Source organism: Siniperca chuatsi, linkage group LG5 (assembly GCF_020085105.1).
Source record: "Siniperca chuatsi isolate FFG_IHB_CAS linkage group LG5, ASM2008510v1, whole genome shotgun sequence".
Taxonomy (NCBI): Eukaryota; Metazoa; Chordata; class Actinopteri; order Centrarchiformes; family Sinipercidae; genus Siniperca; species Siniperca chuatsi.
Window position 1 is genome coordinate 16455534 of NC_058046.1, and position 27382 is coordinate 16482915.

Below are 27382 nucleotides of genomic sequence, written 5' to 3' on the forward strand. Positions count from 1 at the left end.
TCCTTTATATCATCAATCTCCACATTAGCAAATTGGTTGATTTTAGAAGGATATATAAAACACTAATTTGGGTGTATCATTCAGTGTCATTATCTACATTAGATTTTGGCATCAGGTATAAGACCCTGACTGGAAAATACTTGATAAAAATAAAATTACCCCTGTGCCACCCCCGCAAAGCTCTGCTAATGTGAAAGCAGTCACAGAGTATATTACAATTTAAGCTTGTTGATACTTACATTCTAATGAATGTATCATTTAGAAGGAGAAATGGCTTTCAGTCTGGATGCCAGCAGCTGAAGGAAACTCAAAAGTTTTCTCTTGGATGGAGATGTATGATTTTTATCAGGTATTAATGAAAAAATGAAAATTTTCCTGAGCATTGTGGGTTTTTGAAAAAAACGAGACTGTAGGTGGATTTTAGTCATAGATATACTTAGTTATATGAGTTTATAATTACCAAATTATAGGTGTATTCCATTGCACCTGGTATTTTGACATTGGACAAAATGCTATCAATGCCGTCAAATCTCTTCCATTGGACAATTTATTTATGATTTACATAGATTACACTGATGCTGGTTATGAAAGGGGTAACAGTATTTGTTACAGCAAAGTTTATTTAATATGTTTTGCAGCTGGGATACCCTACGTCATCAAATTCAAGAAATAATAACGTTTTTAATGAGCTCCTAATCTGGGATCCTGGCCCATTTAATATAGTATGGTATCTTTTCTGTCAGATGTTTACAGAAAGGTTATACATAGGAAATACATTGAAAGTATGGATATTTAGCTCTACCTGTAACAGTACTGTTTCAAAAGAACATGATTAATAAATAATAAGAAAACGGGAGGGGTGTCGTTTTTGCCACTGTGAAGATGGCAGCATTCTTGGGGGCAATAATGCAGGGCATATATGCCAGTGCTGACAAAGGTCTGTGGTGTGTGTGTGTATGTGTGTGTGCTTGAGTGTGTGTGTGTGGATTCGCTCACTGATCCCTCAGATGGCTAAATTTACCCAGGAGTGATGGGGACAGGTGGATTCAGCTGGGACAGAGGGGTAGTGGTTGGAAAGAACCAGACCTGGTGTCAGTTCAGACAGAGATCGGGGGCAAACACAACCCAAATCAGGGGTTTCTATTCAAAGCCAGCTGGTCTGGCTTTATCACATGCAGGACATTTGTTTTAGGCAATTTGTCGGCATTTTTTGTTTTCTTTTTGTCAACTATCTCCTTTGTTTTCCTTTCTTTGTTTTAAATTTTTGAACTGTTTGATTGAGCTGGGCCTTAGCTGGTGCTGCTGGGTGTAACTTCCTGGGGATGCAGAGAAACGGCACGGGTGAGTTTTCACAGTACACCTATTCCCTTCCTTTTTTCCCTCTCCTCTGGATCTCATTCTGTCAGTGGAAAACCTGTCTCTCAGGATTTCAAACCATACTCTGCACAATGGCTCATGACGTGTTTAACAGATTAAGCTATAATTTGGATATTTGAGCTGCTCAATTTGAACTGTTCTGAAATTTATTTTGAAGTGCTTTTGCCTAATTGTTTCATTATAGCCTTGCTGAATTTAGTGAATGATGTCTCTGTCATGTAGCCCAATACAGAAAAGATGCCAGTATGAACAAGGTGAGAGGATATACTTACTTGGTGTTTATTTTTTTCCTACTCTTGACAAAGTAGAAAGACACCAGAGAAGCTCTAACACTGCTGAAGGAGGAGTCAGGTCCCAGCTGGTGCCAACCACCTCTGTGGAGCACTTGCGGAATAGGTGACTGAGGCTCCTGGAACTGTGTGTGTTTAAGTTTAAAAGGCTACTTTTGTTTTTTCTCTAAGGCAAGACAAATGGTTTCACTAAAAGTCACTAAAGTGGAACTTTATATTGTGTTGTTTCTCTGTTTCTAATTCTTCACAGTCAGTTTAGATTACTGGTACTTTTAAGGGTAATTGCTTAAAACATCTCATTGCGCAATCTGGAATTATCAGTGAGAGAAACGAACATGGCCTCAACATGCTGTTTGCTTTTGAAATGACTCATTCCCTCGAGGTAGCTACCTAAGTGGCAAATACACACTTCAGTAGCAATATGTGTCACACAGTTTGGTGTTTAAGTAAGACATATTGGGCAAACTTTTGAAACAAAGGAGAAACTTTTGTCATATTAAATGAACAGAAGGGGTTTATTCCTAACCAAATGGGTTCGCAAGGGACATAAGTATAGGTCTCTACTGTAGGGCACTCATCCCAAAACAACCAAATGGAATTTCATACTAAAGCAAAGGCTTTGTTTGATTTTAATGAGTGGTGAATGACTCTGTTGGATAGTTTCCTTCAATGTTTGATTTAACTGTAGCTTTTGGATACAATAAGAGGAGAAGTAATATTATTACTGAATTTGATATCCTCATATTTCCAGTAATTTTTATTTCAGATTTTATTTTGAATCCCATATCTTTATTGTACAACCTGTTAACACAACTACAATTAACACTAATAATGAAAATGAAAACAGTTTCACCTTTTTCCAAGCAAAGCTCAAACAAAACTGTAGCAAACTAAAATAGAGAAAATCAACAGATTTAAAATATACATATAGATATAAGTAGACAAGTAGACATGCACTGATGTCCCTTATTTCATACTTGGGGGGAGTTACTGTCCACTTGCTATTAACCCAAAGAGGCAGGACCTGAGAAACTCTGACCCAGTTTACAGGAACCGCTCAGTCCTCACTTATTAGCTTTTCTACCCCTGAATTCCACGGCTTTGATGGTCAGCGGAGTTGAGGAAACGCATTGTTTTCTTTCTCTGTAGGGTGGCGAGCGCTCTTACGCAGTTGCCTCTCTGCCTTTGAAACTCCTCATCCTGCCATTTGTGCTATTAGTTTCATTGTTGCTGTTTTTTATGCAGTATGAATAGTAGGGGGATGTTTGTTTATCTTCACTGGTAATGTCTGAAATGTGAATATAGATGAAATTAAATTTTATTCAAAGTTAGGATAGTCACACATTTAATGTCATTCATAATACAAAAGCTGAAATGTATCAAAGTTAAAGAGATTTGTGGTTACTGCTTGTTTCAGCTTGTTTAGTTATTAGTGGAATGTAATTCAATGTAGATATGCTATTTGATGTTTCCACTGGTGTTTCTGTGTAAATGAATAGGAAGGTTAAGATACAGCATAGAGGTAATTTGCTGTTTGTTTATTCTGTAACTGCTGCTGACAGAAAGTGTAGCAGTAGTTAGGGTAGTAGTTAGTTGCCATGGTTATTTGGTGGGCACCACTGATCCAGATGCTCTTGAGTTACCTAAGATATATTACTGTAGAAAGTGCATTTCATTTTTAAAACAAATTATCACTGAACCAAGACCTATTACACATATGGAAGCAGTTTCAATTGCAATGGCATGGAAAGTGCAAGTATCCTTTTGTGCCACTGTAATGCCTTACAGTAACGGAATAGTCATTTTGCTCTTATTTTTCCTTTTCATTCTCTATTGTCTTTATTATTTAATTTTGGAAGATTTCCAGCAGCAGTCCGGCCTCCTGTATGAAAACTCTCTTTCCATCTACCCCCCTGAGCACTGTCGAGGCCAGAAAACAGTATGACGCTCTGCCGTATACAACGCCTGTGCGCCGGGGACGCCTAAATCTACAAAACACGAGTGCTGGCGCGAGGCAGCTCCTTTGATCTGCAGCTAATCTCAGTTGCCTGCCTCCCCTCTGATCATGTCGGAATAAGAATGAGTCGGGGTGATCCTGGAGGCACAAAGAGCTTTAGACGCTGCCGCTCGTCTGCCGAGCTCCACTGTGTAACACAGGCCTGCTCTGATGGTCGCTAGGCCTCGCTATCACACATCAGAGCTAGGGAACCCTCATTTAGACACACATTATATTCCGCTCCACTTGCTTTTCTTCACAGTGAGATGCTATCAGCTGCTTGTTGAGAGTGTGGGAGAAGTTGCATAGCCATGCTAAGTGAACTTGAATTGTCAAGGGAATTGGCTGAGGTCAACAGCTGCAGGAGGGACTTGTGCGGTGTAATGGTTGCTATTGAAATTGGAAACAGAGATGACTGTAGGATTTTGTATTATAGCTGAATGTATTACAACATACTGTTTAGGCCCACGTCAGTCGAACACATTATCAGAAAAATAGTGATCAAAGGAGTAAAAGAATAACATGGTGAATAGTAAAATAATAAAACTGTGATCTTGTGTTGTTGATTCAACTTCTCAACATACACAAATCTTTGTGTTATCTAAATCACTGAGATTACACTACTGGCTTGGACTAAAAGCATATTTTACATTATAATTTTTGTGCTTTAGTCTGAAATCCCTTTTCCCCATACCTTCACAGAGAATGGAGCCTCCTGAAGCGTCAGTATTTATGATATGATTAATTTGGTTACTGATTCTTTTCAACAGCTGCATAATTATATCAAAACATCTATTTTAAAAAAAGTTACATACTGTTTACTTCAGCTTTAGAAAATTACTTATAAATAAAATGAGGGAAGATACACTATAAAGCCTCCAAACTAAACGACCATATACATTCACATTGCCTTCCAAAACAAGCCATATTCTCAACTGGTTCTATTATCAGCAAGACGACATTATTTCTCAGGGCCTCTCTAAATCTGCGTTATAAAATATATTAATATGATTCATATACCAATGTTGACAGTTATAGGAAATGGGAAACATGTCAAAGTCACACGCTACAATGCTTATAACGTCATACTAATTCCACTTTTGCTCCTAAACCAGTGAGAGTCTTAATTTGCACGGCCACAAGAGGCCCTTGTCAGGTAAATGAAACTTTAGGTTCATTTTAGGCATTTAAACAAACAACCAATCCTGGTGAGGATTATATATAAATATATAACTGTGAACCAAACTTAAACTGAAAATTTGGTTAGTTTAAGTTTGCGTTGTGATATAACAGTTCTCAATTCATGTCATTTAAACTTTCACATGTTGATCATGGAATTAGCTCAGACTTGGGATTTATTCCATTTCTGCATATGTTTCAGACACAGCTTTTGCACCACTTCAGGAAACACCAGTGGGCACCCCTTGAACAGAGACAAAAGAATTTTACATTGCCATCTCCCCTTTATGACCACAATTAGAGAAAGGGCAGCAAGAACAATGAAATAACTGTGCCTGTGTTGGAGCAGTTCATAGGGAATTACTTTCCAACCATTCAAAAGGAGGAAAAATCATTAGCAGAAAGTGAGTTTCTTTTTTTTCCCCTCACATGAAGCAATCTAGTGGAGACAAAGAGAACTTTGAGCCCGTGATACACAGGCAGAAAGTCTGGCAATTACACTTGCTACAACATAGAGAAGACACAAGAAGAGGAGGAGGGGAGAGAGAAGGGCCAGTGTCAGGGATTAGAATAAAAAAGGAAGCAAATTAAAATGAAAATAATTAAAATGTTTGTATGTGGGATAATGGTTACTGATATTTAATTTCTGTTAAAATAAAATGACTTTGCTTGAATGTTATATGATTCCTCTAAATTAAAATGTTATTACGCTATCCACTAAATTAAAATAATGTAGGGTTAAAAAATACTGGTTGAACCTTGTATGGGGTACATCCAGTTAACCCATGCGATAGACCAGTGCATTCTGTGCTGAGAAGGATGCAGAGCTCCCCTGCAGGCAGCACATTTAATTACACAGCAGTGTCTGAATGCACCTTTCTAAGCAAAATGTGCTTTTCATATGTAGCAGGTGGCGCACTGATGGCATCTGTCACATATATGTTTATGACATACATGACATTAAAGCATTTTAATTGTAAAATCAGTAAGCAGTCTTGACAGTTTCATCAAGTTAATTCATCTGCAGATATCAAGCCTTAATAATCGAATAATATGTGTAGTCAACAGCTGCTCTTTGGATTCTAAATATCCAAAGTCTGGTCTATGAATTAAACTTGATCCATGTAGAAGACAAAACAAAGTTAAATAACATGACACAGTCTCATTTAGATTCCCAATAAACAAATAAATTAAAGTTGAATCTATCCAGCACAAAGATCGGAGTGAATTTCTTAGCAGGCACTGCTATAAGTGTGAGTGTCTCTGTGTGTGTGTTTGTATCTACATGTACACATGTACATGATGGTATAACAAAGTGAAGAAGCAACAGGTCTGATCAACAGCTCACCCAGCGGCACTGTGTCTCAGCCAGTCGCAGCAGTCACAGGACCATGTGGCTTTTTCTGTGATGTAACTGGAGCATCAGGCAGAACAAAGGGAGAGCTTGTTGTTCAGTTTGTGCCTCATCCATAATGCATAAAAGGTGTACAGACAGAAAACTGTTGGTTAAACACGACACATGCAAATCACCAGTGATGTCTCTCGTTTAACACTGCTCGTTAAGAGGTTGACATGTGGCCATTACAGTTTCAGAGGCCTTTTGACTTTGTTATTATTGCATTCAAGTCCAGTTTTGTATGGTTTGATCCAACAGGGTGCAGTTCTGAAACTGAACTGTAAGGATAAAGAAATGCATGAAATGGTACAGTGAATTTCATGCTGGCCAGACACAGTTAATGGCCAAACCAAACAGAAAAACTGTGTTATTGAAAATAAGGCTCTGTATGGTTTCAGTGAAAAATGAGTCATTATGACCATTATGGAACACAGCAGCTAATGATAAGTAGATAAGACTTTTTTTCATTTCTTTCTGTTTTGCTTTTTTCCTTACTTAGAAAACTGGAATTACAGCTAAAATTAGTGAGGTGGCTTTAGGTTTATGAAATATGCGGGATCATATAATGTCCAAGTCAAAAATCTGTTTATTATAGTGATTTCTTTAGTTTTATAAAGTGATACATGAGCTGTTGTTCAAGTAAAATACTTGATAATTGACAGCGATTTACACAATAACGTATTTACATATAACATATGTATGTATATCAAAATATTTTCTATTTACATATAACACATTTTTGTATGTTGCTATATTTGCATATAACATATTAAAAGTTATTACCACAAGGCACTACTATATATGGTCTATATATGGTTCAAAAATCATTTGAACATACTGCTTTCTTTCAGTGGTAGAATTATCAAGGTAATATTGCCTGCAGTCTAAATTTAGGAAGGGGAATGTCACCTTTATATTACAAAAGCTCATTTGAGTGTACAAATAAATACTTCACCAGAATCATGAAATTCTTTGTTTTATTATTTTGTAATATGAGGACATATGATTTCAGTTAATTAAAAGTGATTTTCACCTTTGCTCCCCTAATTGTACTGTACAATGGTACAATTCCTGCAACTATAATTACTGATGATATTGCCCTCTGAGTTTCATTATAAACCTTATTAATAAGGAGCTGTAATATAACACTTTGGATGACTTACACAAAGACCAAGCGCAGCTCGGCAGGGAAATGTCTCTCATCTCTCCTACAAAGTGTGAGACGACTTATATAGCAGGTATGTTTTCCCTGAGAACAGAACCCAGATGTTCAGGCATATCAAGTCCTGTACAATATGGATGTCATCTGTTAACATAAGATAGTGCAGTTTAAATGTGTTCAAGTTTTTAAAAAAACTGTAAATTATATGCAGTATAACCACTCAAACACGCATGGAGAATATTACATACATTATGCACTCAAGTACACATGACACTTACCCTTGCATTTTACACATAAACATGATTGATCAGGCTAATACTGCTCTTTAAAAATGTGGATATGGACCAGTTGTTATATTTGTTAACTTAGTTATTTCTTAAATTTTACTTCTTAATTCATTTATTCAGGCTTGCGAACTATTTCCCAGTTTCTCCTACAACTAATATGTGGAGCAGAATTTAATGATACATGATGGTGTAAAAGCTTTTTCAGAGGCCTTTCCATCCTATCAGCAATTACATTTCAGAGGAAAAAATGTATATATTTATTGATAATATTCCAGTTGAATATCAGCATGATGTATTGAGACTTCAGTCTAAAAATATTGGCACTGTGACTGCCCCTCAAACACCCATATTAGCCTACCCTTAAGACACACAAACACCTACACGCACACAACCACGCACACACACACGCGTGTAGAGTTAAGATCTATACATCCCCAGCTGAGCATGTGAGTTAAATTGGCCTGCAGGTCTTTTTGTACCCCCTGTGAAGAGTTTGGTCGTCACATCATGTAGCATCAATCTAGTGTCAAAACACCAAATGTCTTTCAAATTCATTAGGGAACGAACATAGGAAGAATGACTGAAAGCAGTAAATACCACATAAAGCTGGAAGCATCCTCAGACATATCTGACATACAACAAATACTCCACGTGTCTCGTAGTGCTTCTGCAATAGCTGGCTAATTCTCAGGAGCAGTGAGGCAGAGTGCTTGACAACATCATCTACTGTGACAGGCAGATTGTGTTTTCACGTGAGCATGATCGACAACAGATTGCACTGTGCCCGGGCTGTTCCTGTTTGCCCTGGAAATGTGTTTGTGTTTATCTTTTGCTTGAGAGAGGCATTCCTTTCTTTCTCCCTCCGTTACAAAAGAAAACACACATTTTCAGGCGAGCTGTTCTGCATGTGTGTGTGTGTGTGTGTGTGTGTGTGTGTGTGTGTGTGTGTGACACATGCTGTGAAGTGACTGCCAGGAGAGGCTTAAGAAACAATCCAAGCAAGATCAATATCAGCAAACCGCACTTATGTGTTTGACTTAACATGCAGTCGCAGTTTCCCCTCTTCTCTTTTAATGCCCGGCTGATGCCAAACCTCACAAAATTGCATTTACCCTAAAGTGTGTGTATACACACTCACATATTTGAAATTACATAATTGTTTTGGAAAACTGTGGATTTTTCTCCACCGGGCTTTGATGAGACTGTCAACCCACACACACACACACGCACGCACACAAAACACAAGTTCAGGATTGCACGTTCTAAAAGTAGCAGGGAGAGACAATGGCTAATGAGTTGAGTTGGGCAGTGAACGTTTCAGATAGCAAGAAACTAATAATCTAGTTTGTTTTAATTAAGGGGAAAATACTTTGGATCCAGATAACACAAATGCCACAACTTACAATATTTAACCTACAATACACTCAGCATATTTGCGCAACCTTATTGTATACCTAACTAAAAGACATAATGTGACACACTCTGAACGACATACTACAATGTAACAATAACCTGGCTATAATGCTTTGCGCTGTTTTTACCATAATCATTTAGCTGTAGACCCCCACTTTGGTACTCTCAAGAGCAAAATATGCAGTGGGTCTTCCCTACTTTGCATTAAATGTGTGAGCAGAGAATGAGGCTGTTAGTATGCCTTCACTATAAGTTTATCCCTGTAGACAGGTCAGACAGTCATTTATGAATATGCATAAGCCAGTGTTTTCCTCGTTAAATGATTTTTCACCATTCAAATATATTCTGTCCCCCACCACCATATATTTCTCTGTATTTCATATGGCCATTAAACACACAAACACAAATACACACACATGGACAACATGGATCCTGCTCACTATGTGCAAGGTGCATGCACATGCATGCAAACAATTACCATTTCAGTGGCAGGTTCACTCTCTTTTCTCCTCACGCTTCCCTATGTTACCTCTCCTCCTAGGTGACAACCAAAGACAACCTCAAGCATTGTGAACACTGAAAGGACCTCTCCGATGAATCGCTGACAGACAGCATAGAAACCTACGAGACTGAGGGCACGCAAGACGGCAGATGAAGAAACATTGAATGTGGTATGTACGATCATGCAGGCACCCATACGTGTCCATGTGTCAGTGACATATTTAATGCAATTGCCATTAGCACACACTCAGAAGTCTGAAAGGAGGATAGTATGCCTGTTAAAGGTGTGAAATCTGGATCTTTCATACACACTGATATGTGATGCCATAGATATCTGCCGTGTTGCATTTATGAACCCACTGTATCTAACAAACTACACCTTATTGATTATTATGGAGGTCTGGGGGCCAGAGGAAATGCTATTAAAGATTAAAAGGTCAGGTGATGTGAAGGTGGTATCCCGAGTCATCAGACACCAGCGGCTTCAGTTACAGGCTGTAATGTCCGCCGTCAAGCAGATTAGCCAGCTTGATTTATTTATTAACTGATTTCATGTATCGCCATTTCCTACCCCGACTGGGTGGCTGGCTGCATATATGGCTTATGCTTCACAGGTGAACTTCAAAGGAAGGGAAAGATTAGGGTGCTGCTTGGTGTCCACTTACACTTCACGCAGTCTGTAGTGACAGGCATGTACCGCAAAGCTAAGCTCATAAGGGAAATGCTTCGCTGTTAGTCTGCATTTAGACAAAAAAGTTTATTAAGTGGGGTCAGACTAATATTTTCAGTAAAAAGTGGATGATGCTCCACTACCAATACAATTAAAGCAAGTATATGATTAAAACTCAATGAAAGTGGCAAACTGTTTTCACCCTGACAAGAAAAAAATGTAAGGGCCAAGCACTGTGCTTTAATTTTTTTTAGTATGGAAATGGTAAAGAGTATCAACTGTATGTAAAACTTTGACCATCCAAAAATATTGCTAAAGTACATCAAACACCCAATTTAATCAAAACCTAGGATTATATATTTTCTTTTTCTGAGAATGGATTGATGACAACTGTGAGACCTGATGCATTAGAGTATAACAGGCTCCATTCAAGACAACCATTAAAAATCTTTAAACTGATATAGCACCCATATAATGTGAGTATAATAGAATGCAGTATTACAAGGCCTATCTGGGATACATCTCTGCACAGAAAGCCATTGCGCTGCCTGTCTATGTCTTATCTGAAGTGGCAAACTTGCTGTTCTAATTGTTATCTTCACACTAATAGAGTGGATGTTTTGAAATTATTTGGTTGGATGGATAAAGGCTTGGTAATTCCCCCATGCTTACTGTCTGTGTCAGGGCTTATCTGTAGGAGATAGCTGGGTCCTGTAGAATGATTGGCGTGCAGGAGGTGGAAAGTTTGTAGCGATTCAGAGAGAAGGCAGCATTCTTGTTGCACAGACATGGATGAAATATGTTGAAGACTGAATGATAGCATTATTTGGGGGTTACTGAACAAGATGTAGCTATGTGTTAATCGTACTTTTGATTGTCATCACATTGGAGAAGGCATATCATTTTCCGTAAAAGAAGAGATTTTTCATTTAGTCTTCACAGTAAACTGTTTCATGTTTTTTTCTACCATTACATTTTATTGAGTGGAGAGATTTGCCTTTTTTGTCTTTCTCCAAGGTATTCAGTGTTTCTAAAACACCTCTCTATACCCAGTGTTTCTGGTTTATGGGCAAGTCTGAATTAAGTTTTAACATACTTTTGATGCGACAGGCATGAAACAACAAGCGAAAACCAAGTCTGCCACAACAAAAACATAAACTTTAGCGGCTCGGATTTAGCTGTCTAAAGTCGTTCTGCAGATGCTTAACGTGCTCTCCGTTGGTTCATTAGTTAAAGCACACATTCCCCATCATCTTCCTCTAGTGGTCCTCTCTGAGCAGTTAATTGTGCGTCCACTCTAACTGGGCTGGCGCGATAATAAAGCATTAAGAGCCGTGCCTCTTTCATTAATGTAGAGTTGGGAAATGTGAGCCCGCCCCCTTTCAGGAGTCAAAAAAAGAAAGAGAGAGAAAAAAAAATCGATTATTTCTCCTCGCACGGGGAGAGGAGAGGGTTTGGGGAAAGACTCGGTCAGGATTGTGGGAAGGAACAGAAACAGCCTTTCAACATCACCATCAAGCTCCAGACGTCCAGCAGTACCAGCACCACCTCCACCACCGCCGCTCCACCGCTCCACCGGGTCCCTCTCCGCTCACCGGCACCTCGCAGAGAGACCAGGCGAAGCGTCCGCGCTGCCTCCTGCGCACACACTGTCCGATCAGAGAGAGAGAGAGAGAGAGAGAGAGAGAGAGAGAGAGAGAGAGAGAGTAGTTTTCTCTGACATTATAGAGACTCCTACCACGTACTGTAGGTTACTTTTTTTTCCTCCCGGCGACGTCCTCTGCTAAGTTGCGCTCCTGGATTTTAAGTGCGTCTTGGCGAAGTCCGTCCCCATCAAGCAGCGGCTTCAACCTTCCTGTCAATCGGCCGGACCCAACAACCGGCGGACCGCTTGTTGTATCTTTCACTTCACCCGGACAAGATTTCATGCGAAATAAAGTAAGTACCGCGCTCACAGCACTTGCCATTCACTCGCAAACATCCACAAGACACGTTGCATCATATGATCTTTATTTTTAATCTTCCAGAACGAAACTTGATGGTTTATATTGATGCGCGCTGCCTCTTCAACAAAGTACAGTTACTGCGTCTATTGATTTGTTGTGACCCTGATCGACTTATGCCGGTGACAACTATGTCATATAATTACAGACTGACATCAAATAGCTGTTTATGGTCTATTAGGAGAGTCAAGGTCTGTCTCGTGTATTAGGTAGTGTTACAGTTGTGTCGACCTTGTGTAGCTTTCTCACGTCCACATGCAGGCGCACAGCCCCAAAGCCACAGCAATAGGCTGCCCTCCTTAATATAACCTAATACAACATGTTCTAGTTCTGCGCTATGCGATGGCACATGAAAAGCTACACTTCCAGTGTAACATGTAATGTTTACTCTACCTGATGTATACAATTTTACCAAATATTATGATAACAAACTAAAAAAACTCAGTCAAAGACAATGGGGGAAAAATACATGCAGCTCAGAAGTTTTTAAATTTCAGATCATTTGCTTCATTAAAGCAACAGAATGTAGGGAAACTCACTACACATATATGGCCTTACTTTGTGGTTTTAATATATATATATTACCAGTTGTTTAAACATACTGAGGTGCACTAATAATCACAATTACCCTGTATTATTATACATTACATCAGTATAACATATATAGGCAACTTTCACAAATATATTAGAAAAGACTGAATGGTGTAAACATTAATCATTTCCAAACTACAATACAGGAGAACACAGTTTGTCAGACTTTTTTAAACGTTAATTCATGCAGACCAGAGACACAGTGGTAACAGTACTGTAATTCAGTGTTTTAGAGAAGGTTTTGCGTGTTCAGGCCAAATCATAATTCCTTCTCTGTGACTTTGTGATTGAGATTGTTTAGACCTCTCTACAGCGAGAATGTGAATGAGAATATGTTTATAAGGTGAGTTTAGTTCAGTCTCATGTGGCTCAATTGAACCTGTTGCAGTGAGAGAATTAATAATGATACCATAATTAACCTGTGGCAACTTTCACAGGTTGCAGCTTTATGAATAAAATTTGATTTATTTGCTTTGTACTTTAAGTGTGGTTATGAGGCCCACTGATGAAATGTGCAGATGAACTAAGGATGGTTGTAAAATTTAAAATTACTACAGAACACTTAATTTTAATTTAGACCGATTGTGGAACTGACTGGGCTGTTCATGCTCATTAATATAAGTATTATATTATATATAAAGTATAATAAAAGTAAATCTCTATACCTATATTCTTGTGAATTTGTTTTAAAGTTAAACAGAAATTTTATCACTGAAATAAATGTTGTCCATTTTAAAAGTTAAAAAAATGCTATTAATGTAGAGATAGATGCAGTTTCAGAAAATTAATAAAACTAACATTATTCACAGCACATTTTTAGATCAATAAGAGCTATTGAATTTGAAATACAGTTTATTAGACAGATATGTTGAAGGCACTCAAAAGTACTGTTTTTTAAGTAATAGAGTGTTGCTGTCTACTACAGCATATCAAACCAATTTGTGACTGTGAAAAGCGTATTGCATAAACTTAGTCATTTACTGCTTGATTGCATTTCATAGTTAGTTCAATTTTGAAAAAAAACGATACAAGTCAATGCAACACTTGAGATACATTTATACATTTTAAGAGGACGTAGTGTCCTGTGCATTGTCCCATTAGTTGTTAAAATCTTTTATGATGTTTTATATGAGTTGTTTACTCATGAACAAATACATAAGTGTATTAGTCTATAAAAATATTTTACACATGGCCTTCCCTCTTTTGCCCATCGTCAATGAAGTTGTTCTGTGTGGCCTGTCTGGCCTGTTGCTCTCTTGGGATTTAGCGTTAGGTTAATCCGCTCAGGGGAAGGTGAGCGCTCGCATGTGGACCCACGATTACACACAGAGTACTCTGTCAGCCAAGCTCTGTAATCTCAGAGACCCTGTACAAACACACACACATGCACGCACGTATGCAGTCGCACGCAAACACACACAAATGCATAGACAAAAGCATGGTCAGCCTCCTTTCTCTCTCTGTCTTTCTGTTACGCACACACACACACTCTCACACGCATGCACACACCGACACCCACACTATCTACACTATGGCCTGCGCTGCTTTTGTTTCTCTTACTCTCTTAAGACCTCTCCCTCTTGACAAATCATTGGGATTTTGGGCGCTGATTCACAAAACCAACAGTGACAACACACTCTTACCCTTCTCACAGAGAGGGATTAGAAGGTCACGTGTCCCTGTGATTGGCCAGGGCATTGAGCCGATTGTCAGGGCACTTTGCTGTACACCAGGGGCTCAGTACAGCTTTAGTTAAGTGAAGGGAAGGGACACATTGTGTGCCATGGTTAGGACTTTGCCATGTGTTTTAAAAGTGCTCAGACAAAGTCAGCATGGAATGGACTGTTATATCTTTAATCATAAATGTCTAATATAATTCTCATTAATGTGTGAATACTTATCTGAGTGCTGTAAAATCTGTGCTATCAAGCTTGCACCTTTAAAAAAAAGGGTATATGACTGTGCTGCCTCAGAGCATAGACATGTAATACTATATAGAAGGCACATTTCAAGATTCCCTCCTTATGGAAAACCAGATCTATGAAAACATTATTTTAATGGAAACATCAGAAGCATTTATGTTTAAGCAAATCATTTAACAGCTCCTTTTGCTATGCTTTAAAGTTTTTTTTTTTTTTTTCACTACTGGTTTCAAATATTTTGGAAGGGGTTTGCAGAGTTTGCTCAGTTAAACATCAGTAAAACACTCATTTGCAGATTGCAGGTTGGCAAGATCTACAGGTAGATATTGAAGTACTGTAATTGGACTTCATGCCCTTTGGCTCAAATGAGAAGGTAATATAAGAGTCAATTGTAGAGACTCATATTTACCTCATATATAAGGAGCATAATATCTATAACTGTCAAGAGACATCGCTGTATATCCTGTAAATAATGCAGTATATTTTAGTTTCCGTACTTTCAAATAAATGCTGCAGAGAACACCTATTTTGATAGAATAAAGATAAACTTTCTTTTTAGTAAATTTATCTGACACAAATAGTGTGGAAATGTTAAGCCATTTGCATAGAATAACTTTTTTGTTGTCTGTTTATAAGCAGATGAAAACACTTAAGTTTTATAATAACTCACAGGCTTGTTGTATTCTTGTTTATTGCACAAGGCAGGTGTTCCCTCTTTTGCTACATGGGAGGAAAAATCTCTTTTTTGTTTTTATACATTTTTATAGTACTAATGAAAAGCGTAGGGCTCAACCTCACCATGTGTTTATGTACTCATTTTGGACAGATCTCCCTTTCATTGTCCTAACTGTTGTGCATGTTAGAAATGTTTACCCAAATGTTTCTTTGCCTTAGGAGCACTCTCTGTATATTTTCATAAGAGCTGCAATTACTCATAAAACTTAAACAATAATAATCTAAAGTAAATAACACAGTCTTTGAATAGTTTGTGGTGGATTGAATGTATGTATTTGAATATGTCCTGGTTTTTGCATAATGATTCAAAGTCTTCTTCTGTCTCTATCTAGTAATTAGCGGTGACGTTCAGCAACTTTCTCTGTATGCTGTAAGTGGATGGGGGTGTATGGGGTTTGTTCACTGGGGTGTTAAAGATCACAGAGGAATATATCAGCCTTTGATGTTTAATTGTATTGTAAAACACACTTTAGAATATTTCTGCATAAAGTAGACTTCTGGCTGTGCTGTGCTTTGTGTTTGCTGTTTCTTTGTGTGTTTGTCTGTCAGTATGTGCTGTGTGTCTGGGAGGTGTGCGTGCGTGCATGCGTTCAAGTTTGTGTCTTGTCTCCATCTGTTTGCGCGGCGGAATGTTTGTGCTTTTGTGTTTTTTTGTCTGAGTTTTGTGAGGTTGTTGCTGGTGTATATTCAAATGAAAATGCGTGTATTTCTTTTTCTCCTTTATTCTCACACTGAAGAGGGTAGGATTTGATGTCTGGGATGATGGAGCAGTCTGGAAAACAGTGTCAGTGTGAGTGCTGAAAAAGCAAACTGAGAAGACAGATGCACAGAAAGACAGAGAAAGACACACACACAGAGAAAACATAGATAGAAATGTATTTGAGCTGAGGTGACTTAAGAGCAGAGCGACAGAATATTTGGCCTCTGATCAGGTATTCTTCATTAAAGAGTGATGCATTCGTGATATCATGCTTAACACTGATGTAGATGAACAGGATGTCCTGCCTTCTTCTTCCTGTTTCCTGTTTCCTGGCTGGCCTGTAGGTCATTATGGCAGCAGCTGCCTGCTGGGTGGTCTGTGCTCAGCAGTGCTGACCACACAATCATATCGTCAGCTGCAGCCCACCTAAAGAGACACCCAAAACACCTCACCATACTTGAGGCCTGCTCCCTGAAATATTTGGACAGGGAGAGAGTCCTGGGAGACGAGAAGGCTGGAGGAGTGCAGGGAGTAAAGGACTTTGAATGATAAGACAAAGAGAAACATTTAGAGTAGAACAAAGGTTGGATTTCTTTGTCTAAACATTGGATGGTTCAGATCAGGCTGAATGCCTCAGCATCAAGACTTAAATGCTAAAATGAGAGTTAAATGAGAGTCAAGACGTTCATCAACTTCCCCACCAGACACTGGTGGTAGTTGCCTTCCTGTGAGATTTTTTTATTTTTATTCAGTATCAGTGTAACAGACAGGATTCAGGCAGCCTAGTCTTAATACCACATACAGTGTGTATCTGTAATACCTGCTCTAAACATGTTGTGCGGTAAATCCAGTATTAACTGGGAATCCTTTTTAGTGAGTTTTAGGGGTTAGTTTGAGGGAGAAGTGTTTGCTGTCCATGTGCATAAATCTGGCGACAGAAGACGTGTTCCATCATAAAACACAGTACCTGACCTGTGAATGATGAGGGGCAACTTCTTACCCCCCTAATATATATATATTTTATTTCTACCATCTCCCTTTAATGTGGCACACATTTGGACTACACCCAATGGCAAAAAAAGAGGTGTGGAGAAGGGGAGAGAGTGAGAAAAAAAATGTAGAAATGTTTTCCAGTGACTGTAATTTATCTTTGTCACGACTGCAACATAGCAGAGTCATTCTGCAACATAGTCCAGTGAGACGCACAGAGGTAGCTCTGTGCCTTGGCCTCACACAAGCTCACATCCATCTGAAACCCCTGCTCACTCGGCTGCCACAATCTGCGCTGCTGCCGCCACTGCTCCCCATCCACGCTGCTGCTGGGCTTCACATTGCTATCGCGTATTTTTAGCAGATCTTGTGTTCACACTGGATTCAGGGGAATAAGGTCTTGGATTTTATGCAGTCAGGCTTTTGTGTGATGTTGCTCTTGTAATGAAACAGTGTCGCACTAAATTGTCGATAATAGGCAGCACTACTGATAAATCAAACTCTTTTTTCTGCTCTAAGGAAGAATATTACAATCTTAAATACGATTCTTATTTTTCACCACAGAGTCTCTGGGCAAAGTCTGTAACATCAGGAGGTTCGCTGCTCAACTCCGAGGGGAGCACACTGTTGAAAATGCTGTTAACACCGTCTAAGTCGAGAAACAGCTATATAAGAATCCACACTTAGTGCTCTCCCTCTTCTGCAGAGCACACAGCTTAACCAGGCGTTGTCCTGCCAAAGTCCACACCAGTGTTCCTTTCCACTGTCATCTGTGCCATTCCCACACCAAAGGCCAGCCTGTAAAAGAATGCACAGCACTGGACTGTTTTGAACACTTACATTACTTAGCTGACCAAAAAAAGCCAGGAGAAAGCAGGACAAAGAAATGTTGAAGAGGGCTGTTGCCGCTACATAAAGAAAGGGTGGAGAAGGGTGAAGCCCCCCCCCATATACAACCTTTCTCTCTCTCTCTGTCAATTTTTCTTTTTTTTTTTTTTTTTTTTTTTACTTTTTTTTGTCCCAGCTCCTTCTGCCCTGTGATGTATGGCTTTTTCCTACAGTGGCTCTTCCAAAGTGCAGCTCGTGATGTCATTAATTTTATTCATACTTTATGGATGCTCTGTCTGGAAAAAAAAAAATGAGAGAAAAGGGAGAGGGACGATGTGAGGAGAGAGGGATGAAGATAGAGAGAGAGAGAGGAGAAGAGATGGTGTTGCAGAAGGAGATTTTCAGTTCAGTTGCATGTATAATGAATGAGGGGGCACTTTGTTTGAAACTCCAGCCCTGCGCTTCACTTCAAGGTTTGCTGGGCAGAGTGGGGCCTTGTGATCTAACACCAGCCACTCTCTTTATCCTGCCAATAGATGCTTTCACCTGGCACTGTGGTTCGACCCAGTGGAAAAACAAATAACCTTGTGTGTATATAAGAGAAACACACAGAAAGAGAGAGGGACAGAGAGCGCACTGACAATGGAACAAGGGGTTGGGGTGGAAAGGGTGAGGAGCGGGTGAGAGAGGAAAGAGGTGAGTTTGTATAACAGCAGCAGTGCAATGACGCCCAGACGATACTGAGGAGAATACTGGCACCCGGCCCACACTTCCTAAATAGTGCTCTCTACAGAAATAGCTCAGCCTTGATATTGACTTTTGTCTGCTGTGGATGTGTGTGCGTGTGTGGATGTACACATTTGAGCATGCTCAGTAGGAGGACAGAAATGGTTTCATTGTCTAGTGAGGAGTTTTTCTACTTTGTTAGTATCTGTTGTTAATTTTTGTATTGTGTGGATATATATCTTTCTGCTTCTGTTGTGTGTGTTTGTGTGAGAGCATTAAAGTGTGTGGGGACAGGAGTGAGCCGCCTTTATAATTTGAGATAAAAATGGCCTCCGTCTTATTTTTGGCCCTGTGCTGGACTCATGGTTTTATAAATAGCTGAGGAAGTGCGGGGGATACCTGTCGTGGCTCCAGCCTCCCTCCAGCAGAGTCCCAGTACCTCCACGTCACATCCATCCACCGCCGGCCCACTCCGGGCCACGGCAGAGCAGCCCCCTTGGGGGCCAAGCAAACAGGATGGGACTCAAATTGAGGGTGTGAGAAAATCAGCCTCTGGAGTAAAACACAAAAGGGTTTGCAGTCCAGCATGAGCAGCCTAGCACTGTCAGATCTTGTAAACTACGGATTAAAAAAACTACAAGTTAATTTCTTTTTACAAATACTGGGCAGAGCTTTAAGAGGAATGTCAAGATGGCAACACAATAGAATGTCTTCAAAATGAGAGCTGTGTTTTTTAGACACTTAGTCTCTTAGTCTCTTAGTGTGTAAGGTCATAGGGTGTTTTCTCTCCTCTCTGCCATCTGTATGCCGAGGTGTCTTGTTAATTTAATTTCTGCATCTCAGGCATATGCCATGTGAACAGCACTGAGAGTGTTAACTTTCTCTCTTTGCCTCACTTCTGTACACTGTTTCCCTCACATTCTGCTCTCACTTTCTTACGGGATGATCTGGCTCCACATTTTTGAGGGTAATGAGAGTTTTGGAATGATGGAGCACTCAATAAAAAAAAAGAATGTGTGAACAAACTATTGCTTTACTGATAATGATGTTAGGTTTGAGAGTAGAATTTCCTTATTATAGCCTGTTTATACTTTACCATATAACAGTTATTTATTTCTGAAAAGGTTCAGATTATCCAGGGTCAAATAAAATTTTAATGTCTCAATTACGTGGGTGGATAACAGTCTTGTTGGATATTTCTATTATCCTTTACTGGGCATCATATTCCTCCATCGAACCATCTAATTATTTGGTCTTGAATCCACATTGAATCACCCTGAGATGCTCCTTTATATATTTAACTGTCATCTAGCACAAGTTGTTGAGTCTGTCTAGCAGGAAATGGAAAAACAGTACATGTTAAGCCTGTAATTCTATTAAACATGAGCGTCATCCCTGCTGCATCCTAGCCCGAGATATTGTTCACTTTCTAAATGAGTGGCACTCTACATATTGGCCCCTCATAATAGGGGCCCCATAATTATATTGGGAGTGGGACAGAAAGAATGAAATAGAAAGAGAGATAGAGAGAGGGAGAAATCTCTGAAAAGCTTAACTGCCCTTGGTGGACTGTCTCGTTACACGGTGAAAGAGAAATCATTCTTTTTTTTCTTGAATGTGCTTTTTTCCCCCTTTCTCTGTGAAGGGAATTGTGCTGCCTGTTATTAATGTGCTTTTGACAGCTTAATTTGATAAGCGGGCTACTTGTTAAAGAAGCCTTGGATTGTTCTCATAGAAAGAACACGCTTTTTTTCCCTCCCATGTTCTTCAAAATGCTGCCGCACAGTCTGTCGATGACCCAGTTCTGAGAGATGGTCGAAAACAAGGAAGAGCAGTGCAAAATCCACAGGGAAAAGGAAGGAGAGAAGGCAAGAGGGTAGCGGGAGAGGGAGAGAGAAAGATAGATAAGTAAGAAAGGCATTTGTGGGAAGTTAACTAGAATGCCTTTCTTTCTTCTCTCTCCCTCTCACCTCCTCCTCACTCTTCCTCCTTCTGCACTGAGCAACCTACCTTCTTGGGCTCTTCTTCCCTGTAGCCTAATCGGAAGAGAAATGCTGGGAACGATAACGGGGATTAGCTTCCACTGCTCGCCAGCTCCCCTTGGTTAAGTACACGTGTAATGAGTTGTTTATTTGGGATAATGCACAGTAGGCGCAGCAGAAGCCCAGAGCTGCCCTCACCTCCCTCCTTCTCTGCTTACATAGACACACACACACACACACACACACACGCAACAGAAATATGTACATTAAGTAAATGTATAACACATGCAGTTACGCAGCAATGTACATGCAGCACATACGGTGTGAACATTGACGTGCTCAGGTATGTGCAAATACATACATTCACACACTTAACCCTCCCACTAACACTCACCCTTAGAAATTCCCACACACAGCTGTGATGCAGGTCACTTGCTGTGCAGAGCTGTACAGAGAGAGAAAAACAGGGAGTTTGGAGTAGGAGGGGTGGGTTTAATGTGTGTGTGTGTATGTCTGTGTCTGTGGGTGGGGTGGGGATAGCGTTCTCAGGCCTTGCTTGGGTCATAAGGCCAGGGGATTTTTCTCAGGGTGAAGAGAAGGGGAAGAAATTGAATGATATGAGAAAAAATGAAGGAAAGGAACCAAGAGAAGGAAAATAAGGAATATGTTGTGCCTACTAGTCTGTGCGTGTGTCTGATACTTATGTGTGTGTGTGTGCGCGCCAAGTTTGTGTGTGTGCGTGTGTGTGTGTGAGTGTGTGTATGTACATGAAGTGGAAAAAGCTGTTGCCTTGTGGAGGGACGTGCTCTGCTATCATTAGCTGGGGGGGGCGGCTAGGAGGGGGCAGGCGAGGTTATGTGAACGGTGCAGCTGTGCGCGCAGCAGAGGGATTTGAGTGGAGGGGGAACTCCAGGCAGCCAGGTCCTTCACTAAACCACCAACTCGCAACACAGACAAGAAATTCAAGCAAGCAGCGAGCCTTGTGAACCAAACACAACTCACCGCCGCCCCCTCTCGCCATCCCTCCATCCCCCACTCCTTCACTCCTCCGCTCCTCCACTCTAGCCCTTCACTTCCCAAATAGGAAAAATAAATAAATAACGATTGATGCTTGATGGCAAGGATAAGAGTGCAAGAGAGAGGAAGAGGAGGAAAAAAGAAACAGTCATGATTTATATATAGTGTAGGGTATGCTTTTCTGCTGGCCATTTGTGTTTTTTCTTTCCATTTTCATCTCTGATTTCAGTCAAAATAACTTTCACTTAATAATGATAACAACAACAATAATAATGTGGGTGGTTTTTTCAAATAACTATATTAGGAATACAAAATTGTTTTTCAAGTTCGCTGCCTTTTTGTTTGGGGGATTTCCCCACGACTTGACGTACAGTTCCAAAATCACTCAAATTTGTTTAAAGCTTCCTCCCCGCCTCTCTTATTTTGCTTACTGAAAGACTCGGAGCCCACGTAGTGAAGGATTGTGCGGCAGACGAGGACCCAAACTTGCTTGTCAGTCCGTGTGATCAGTCGCTGTAGAGAGACAAGGCAGAGGTGGCTGAGACGACAGAACACAGAATGGCATCGACGTGCACTGCTAATGCATTCAGCCTGCCACCGTATCCAACAACAAGGCAAAATATCACACAACTCACTTCACAAGATGTTCCTACAACAACAACATCAACAATAAGCGACATATAAATGCACACACACGCGCAGACACACAGTCACACACAGGCGTGCACACATGCATAAATAACCACACACAGCATGTTAAAAACCAACCATGAGGAACAAGAATTTGAAAGCAAACAAACAAGTCAGAATGTAAGCAACTTGTCTGAGACTTTGCGACAGAAAAATAAATGAAAAATGAAATAGCACCTTTTGTTTCATGAGAAAGGGAGCTAAATTGCTGTGGTGCACCAGGCATTAAAATTTTGGAATAAAAAACGTAAAAAAAATATAAAAAAATAAAAAATTTAAGTTCCTGGCAGATTTTAGCGTCACTGTGAACTACGTAAACCACAATGATGAGCGCTGAGCTAAAAATAGAGCATGGTCAAAGAGCAGTAGTGCTTTGGCAAGAGGGGTCATCTCCATGTGATACAGTGGCCTTCAGTGTACCCACATATTGAGAGCAGGGGCACTCTGCCAATGCTTGTAGCTTCACAGTAATTTAATATTTGTTTGTCTCTATTATTTCATTCTCCCCTCTCTCCTTCTCCCTCTCTCTCTTGCTTTTGGGGGTTAAGTAACAGTAAGCTTTATCAGATTACTGGGTCTGAGGTCTCTTTCAAACCTTTCTTTGCCATCTTGATTTTGTGCAGCTGTGCAGACTCTTTAATCATACGCTATCTTTTTTCACTCGCCCTCCCCTCCTCTCCTCCTTCTTCTCATCGTCCCTCCTCCCTTAACATATGTTAATTGGCTGCTTTCTGTGACAAATTACGAGCGCTTGCTTTGATGAGGTCGGGTTGTGATGGGGCTGGGAGTGGAGTACAGTGGAACTGCCAGACCCTTGCCGGTTCCCCCTTAACCACTCCAAAAAGGAGTGTGGCACCCAGCCGATGACTAATGAGAGGCTTGGGCTGGGTCTGGCCTGGCTCTGGCCTTGGTGGGGCCACTCCCCTAAACAGAGGCTGATCTGTAGGTACCGTATGCCGCAACACACCCTCCGCAATCCATACAGCCTTTCACCTCATGCACCCCACCACCATCTCTCCTCTGGGAACTGTAAAGCACTGTGAGAGTAGTTAAGGCTATGTGCTGAAAAAGATTCATATTTTTAAGACCCTTGTATATGTTAGGTACATTTTTCATTATAGAAGTTTTCAATACACATTGCTTTTTGATTTTATTTGTTTTCTTTTTGTTTGAAGGCCCCCAAATTTGACTTCAAACAAAACACAGGAGTAACATAAATTATAGATGCAATGCATGCAACTTCTGTCTCAAGTTTACATTTGTGTGTATGTGTGTGTGTGTGTGTGTGTGTGTGTGTGTGTGTGTGTGTGTCTGTGGTGAAGAGACAGTGCCTGGAAACATTATACCAGCCTTGCTTAAACAAACACTAACAGTGGAACAATCTCTGTTTAATGATGCACAGCGTCAACAGGGAAACAATGCCCACCAATAATCAGCACAATCAGCTTGCGGTAACCAGAAAAAAAGAGTGAACCTGACATCATCCTAAAGTGTTGGGTGGGGTGGAGAGGTGTTAAAGTCTGACTCTGTCTCCCTTCAATCTGTCCTACTGCTTCTTTTGCTCAGTCTCTCTCTCTATCTCTGTCATTCTTCTGTCTCTCTCTTTTATTCTCACAGTCCCTCTCTCTCCCTACTCAGTGATCTAGGTTACTCGGTTTCCTAGCAGAGCACAGGGACCGGAGGAAGAAAAAAAAAAACAGAAGGTCGAATCTATGAAGGACATCCTTGTTGAAGTGTGCAACCTTCTACTTCTGTGCATATTACCCACACACTGTGCATAGACTCAAAGCAGTGCTGTGGCTCTCACTTCAGCTCAGCAAGGCTGCGACCATGACACATAATGCTAGCGGAGTGTCACAACGACAGGGAGAGACAGTGTTCTTTAGAGTGTTAACTGTTTACAGTTTGTTGTTTTTTTGCTTTTTAAGGGTTAATTTTACGGAGTGATGCTAATTATGACAAGTGTCTGTTTTATTGATTTTTATGTATATAAGTATATAAGTTGAGGCCCTCAACACACAGAACACAAGTCTTAACTTCTAGAGAGGTAGAGCAGATCATCAGTGTTCAGCAGCTTCATTATTTGCTTGTTACGGTCACAATCTCAAAAATAATCACTTCACATCACTGATCCAAATTTGCTGATGAAGAGAGACAAGGAAAAATAGCAAATTCCACAACTTTCTCGCATATCTGCCCGTACCCACATGCTGACTTAGTTACAACAAACAGTCAGACAGATAATGACCCATAAGCAAGCATGCATTTCCATACCCACCAAGTTGACAGACACACACAGATGCACCCGCACAGCCCACACACATGCATGCTGAAAAGGGTGACAAAAAGAAGCTGGTGAAGAAAAAGGAAGTGCGCCGGCATCTTGTGGTTGCATGAGGGTTAGCCATGTTAGCACTAGCCTGCAGGCCTTAATTGAGGCCAGGAGGGAGCATTTAATAATTGCTGTCAGAAGATCAAATTTAATTCTCCTCTCTTCACAGCCACCACTGCTGTAGGGTAGAGTGAAACAAATTGTCATCAGAGATTTCTAAATGAACAAAGCTTTTAATTAGGGTGATTAGAATGCTGTGGCAAAGAGAAAGAGTAAGGGGTGGGGGTGTGATGAAATCATCAGCGGATCGTCTTAACCATGATTTCTGGTGTTGATACACAGTGTGGGATGGGGGAGGGGTGGGAGCAGGGGTGTCGGGGGCACACGACTGTTGGGAAGTTTGCTGTGCTTGAACGTAAGTAAGTGTGGCCCATGCAGCAACGAGCCCTTAGCCTCATTTTCAAACCTCTGACACAAACACACACACATACGCACACTCTCTGCCCTTCTCCCCCCACTGGAGAACATTGCTAACATCCTGAGACATTGTCATACTCGGCAGGGAACATAATTGGGTGAATATGTCAGTGCTTTGTGTTCTTAGTGACATGACTCCTGGCTGTTCCTGTGGGGGCTGGGTACACTTATTGAAGGGTTTATACTGCAATTCTACTGCATTGGTTCATTGTTCATAACAGTGTTGTTGTTTGTGAACACAATATAAGCAGGGAATGAGTTATCTGTGCACCTAGACGTACACTTGTGAGCGTGTGATCATTCATGTACGTGTGTGTTAATTTTCTGTTCCCGTCCCTTCAGTGTCAGCCGTTGGTTACACCTGGGTCCTGCGGCACACGGGGCAACATGCGAATTGAGACAGTGGTTTACACTCACTGGAAAACATGACCTGCGGCAGAGCTTTGTAAATGACTGGAAAGAGAGAGAGAGAGGAAGAAGTGAAAGAAAGTGTGGCAGTGTTGATAAAGTGAAACTTAAGTGAAGTTATTTGTGTTTAAACATCAGATGTGTGTATCACCACAATCTGCACCACTTCCATATTCAAAACCATTTCAATACCTTTTCTTTTTCCCCCCTCTGCCCAACTTTGCTCTATTTCCACCTTGGACTGTGTCACATCTATTACGTTGATTCTGTTCTCTATCATCTTTTCTATCTCTACTTTATACTTGAATGCGTCCAATGCCCCTCCTTATGCTCATGCCATGGAAAGACTGAATGCACTAAATGGTGATTCATTCCAGCCTTTCCGGGGCCTCTCCAAATTGTGGCTCGCCTATGCTTCTCCTTTTTCTTCTCTTCTCCTTTTTTCTGATACCATTTTTTCCAGCTTGGCACAAGGATATGTGTGTGGTTTGTCCTTGTGGTCCTCTAAGTTTATTTGTTTATCACTCATGGCTATAAGCCACTGTCACAACAATCGACAGGGAATGCTGTTTTAACCACAACATACTCTTCATCCCTATCCCCATCTGTCTAGCTTCGCCTCACTCTCACGTGCGCCCTCTTGCTCCTCTGCCTTTGGCCTAGCAGCTGTGGCTTTACAGCCCATGGCCTCCTTTCAAAGAGGGGGGTTGACGCATTGTGTCAAGTCATTTTGTCCTTGGGGAAGTCAGCAATGGGATATGGAAAGATTGCTCTCACCTGTCTCCATACTGGCTCTGACGGATGGCTACCTGTCTCTATTGCGGCTCTGATGGCCCAAGGCCCCTGTTTGTTGGTGCTGAGTGAGATGTGCAGCTGCCCAAACCAGGGCTCCGAACTCCATTTCTACCCACTCATTACTACCTGATACTATCACACTACAGTACAAAACTCTTCATGAGCAAAAAAATATATATATATAAAAAAACCTGTATATAAAATATAAAAAAAGATTGGTGTGCAAGGCTTGAAATTTGCTTGTATTTCTTCGGTTTGCTGCATTGTGGGGAAGCTTTGGTGGAGAATCCACCATAGCACCCAGGCATGATGGAAAGGTATAAAAATACTTTTCTGAATGCAGATATTATGATCTCATATTGTGCCACTCCAGTCACAGGGATGTATTTACCCAAATTATGCTTCATACATATCAGTATCTTAAATTTATTCAAAAGTTAATGCAATTTATATTTAGGCAGACTCTTTTTAATAATTTAACTTACCCAATTAGTGTTTTCACAACATGTCTGTTGCCTCATTGAAAAAGTTAAGTTTTTTTTTTTTTCCTTTAGATTCAAAGTATGTGGGCCCTTGGCCATGTAAAACAAAAAAACATTTTAGGAAACTCAAAGTAAGGCCTCAAATATTTCATTTTCAGACAGCATGTTGCTTCTATTTGCACTCATCATCTGCTGTTGGCGAATGGATTTTGATTCCCAATTTATGCTCTGTGAACAGAGTGATTTAGGGAAGGAAGCACCTTTACCACCTTTGATTGTCTGTGCCTGTTGATGTCACATCCTTCCGCTGAGCTGTCTGAGTGTGTGTGTGTTTCCTGTCTTTCTGTCCTCCAAAACCCCGAGGCAGAGCTGTTGGATTGAAGAATAAGAGGGGAAACAGTGCCAGCAGTCTCATTAGAATGAAAATCAATTA

The 27382-nt window shown here is 40.4% G+C and overlaps 1 protein-coding gene and 1 long non-coding RNA gene across 15 annotated transcripts in view; one reads left to right on the forward strand and one right to left on the reverse strand.

Moving 5' to 3' along the window:
• Positions 1-1087: 1087 nt before the first annotated feature.
• The window catches only part of mef2cb (myocyte enhancer factor 2cb), a 117051-nt gene continuing 90756 nt past the window's right edge, over positions 1088-27382 (forward strand). For 5 of the 14 annotated variants that reach the window (XM_044195449.1, XM_044195447.1, XM_044195455.1 and 2 more), the window contains exons 1-2: positions 1088-1341; positions 9642-9771. The gene's annotated coding sequence lies outside the window, so the exon portion shown is untranslated. Of the gene's footprint in view, positions 1342-1682; positions 1774-9641; positions 9772-11672; positions 12210-27382 lie in introns of those variants that run through there. The other 9 variants (XM_044195442.1, XM_044195446.1, XM_044195451.1 and 6 more) reach the window with 5 other exon arrangements.
• LOC122875855 lies at positions 17426-24995 on the reverse strand. The gene is made up of 2 exons (XR_006377929.1): positions 20777-24995; positions 17426-19318 (listed from the first exon to the last, which is right to left on the reverse strand). It is a non-coding gene; the product is annotated as an uncharacterized LOC122875855 (long non-coding RNA).